This window comes from Echinops telfairi, unplaced genomic scaffold, assembly GCF_000313985.2.
Source record: "Echinops telfairi isolate 266 unplaced genomic scaffold, ASM31398v2 ScPeMD7_70;HRSCAF=299, whole genome shotgun sequence".
Classification (NCBI taxonomy): Eukaryota; Metazoa; Chordata; class Mammalia; order Afrosoricida; family Tenrecidae; genus Echinops; species Echinops telfairi.
In genome coordinates this window covers 54,547,145-54,549,415 of record NW_022103968.1, presented here as the reverse complement: position 1 = coordinate 54,549,415, position 2,271 = coordinate 54,547,145, and the positions used below count along the sequence as shown (strand labels likewise).

Sequence of the window (2,271 nt, the reverse complement as noted above, 5' to 3'; positions counted from 1 at the left end):
TCAAGTTTCTCTGGAAAGATTACTTCTTTATAAACCACTAATTCTGCTTATTGCTAAGCTTCAGATATTTTCTAGGTACTCAGAATTCCTGGTTTTAATATCAAGCCACTGAAAACCAAAATGAGGACATTTTTACAATTTTTGTTTCCTTGCTTTAAAATAGGAACAATATTCAGCAATTCAATCTGTGAGAGCTTTAAGTGCTACAACCCTCTACTCACTCTATCCGCTGACCCCCCCAACTGCCTTCATGTCACCACAGTCCTGACTACCCATTCCAATGACACTGCGTGCTCTCACAAATAAAGATGTTCAGACCCACCCCCGATCAATGGAGAAATGTGGCCTGGAAAAGGTGGTTGTTAAAAGTTCTGAAATACAGTACAGTTCTTCCCTGCTATCCTAAAATACAGCTTCCCAAAGAAACCTTCGCAAGTTGAAATGGCTTAAAGCAAAGAAACAGTTGCCATCTCTTTATACGGGAAAGTTTTTTTAGTGTTCCAAACCCCCAAAATAACCAACTAAGTCATGCCAAATAATACATAAAAACAAAAATAACACTAACATCTAGTGTTCACAGACAGACACAGTTCAAAGCTGGATGCTGAGAATGCTGTGTTGTTCCAGGGGAAGGAGTTTGGCAAAGCTGCTTCCTGTGCTCACGGTGCTAGCTTCCTCAAGACTTGCTGCAAAACAAATGCTGAACACTACTTTGCTTTTTGCCTCATAAAGTGAAAACTGTCTTCAGATTTCTTTCAGTTACTGAAACCGGGTACTAATGTAGGTATTTCGCAAATGCGAAGTGGTGTAAACTTTCAAAGGGGGGGCGGGGTTGGGGTTGGGGTTGTCCGTACAGTGCTTTTTGTACTCTAATTTTAGGTGAAACAAGTCTGTGAAAATAAATACATTGGCTCTCTGCTCCTCCTCGTGCGACAGACAGCCGCCTCTCCCGGTCCCCGTGCAGTCCCAGCCGCATCCCGAGACACGATGGTGAAGGTCGGAGTGAACGGATTTGGGCGCATTGGGCGCCTGGTCACCAGGGCTGCTTTCAATTCTGGCAAAGTGGAAATTGTTGCCATCAATGACCCCTTCATTGATCTGAACTACATGGTCTACATGTTCCAGTATGATTCCACCCACGGCAAGTTCAATGGCACTGTCAAGGCTGAGAATGGGAAGCTTAACGTCAATGGGAAGGCCATCTCCATCTTCCAGGAGTGAGATCCTGCCAACATCAAGTGGGCTGAGGCCGGTGCTGAGTGTGTCGTAGAGTCCCCTGGTGTCTTCACCACCACAGAGATGGCTGGGGCTCACTTGAAGGGCGGTGCCAAAAGGGTGATCATCTCTGCCCCTTCTGCTGATGCCCCCATGTTTGTGATGGGCATGAACCACGAGAAGTATGACAACTCCCTCAAGATTGTCAGCAATGCCTCCTGCACCACCAACTGCTTAGCCCCCTTGGCCAAGGTCATCCATGACAATTTTGGCATCGTGGAAGGACTCATGACCACAGTCCATGCCATCACTGCTACCCAGAAGACTGTGGATGGCCCCTCTGGGAAACTCTGGTGTGATGGCCGTGGGGCTGCTCAGAACATCATCCCCGCATCTACTGGCGCTGCCAAGGCTGTGGGCAAGGTTATCCCGGAGCTGAATGGGAAACTGACTGGCATGGCCTTCCATGTCCCCACCCCCAACGTGTCCGTCGTGGATCTCACCTGCTGTCTGGAGAAAGCTGCCAAGTTCGATGACATCAAGGTGGTGAAGCAGGCAGCCAATGGTCCCCTAAAGGGCACTCTGGGCTACACTGAGGACCAGGTTGTCTCCTGTGACTTCAACTGTGACCCCCACTCTTCCACCTTTGATGCTGGGGCTGGCATTGCCCTCAACGACCACTTTGTCAAGCTCATTTCCTGGTATGACAATGAATTTGGCTACAGCCACAGAGTGGTGGACCTCATGGTCCACATGGCCTCCAAGGAGTAAGAGCCCCCCTGGACCACCAGCCCCAGCAACAGCGCTAGAGGAAGAGAGGCCCTCAGCTGCTGGGGAGATTTTGCCCCTCATTCAATCCCCCAACACACTGAGAATATTCCATCCAGACCCCTGAAGGAAGGGGAGGGCTTAGAAAACTCGACCTTGTCATGTACCATCAATAAAGTACACTATACCCAGAAGAAAAAAAAAAAGAAAATAAATACATTGCCTTTGAGCTCAGGTTGATGCAGAGTAACCCCATAGAAGAAAGAAGAACCGCCCCATATGGTTCCC

General features: G+C 48.5%; 1 pseudogene; it reads left to right on the top strand.

The window, feature by feature from the left end:
- Nucleotides 1–970: 970 nt before the first annotated feature.
- Nucleotides 971–1,986, top strand: LOC101654167 (annotated as a pseudogene).
- Nucleotides 1,987–2,271: the final 285 nt, after the last annotated feature.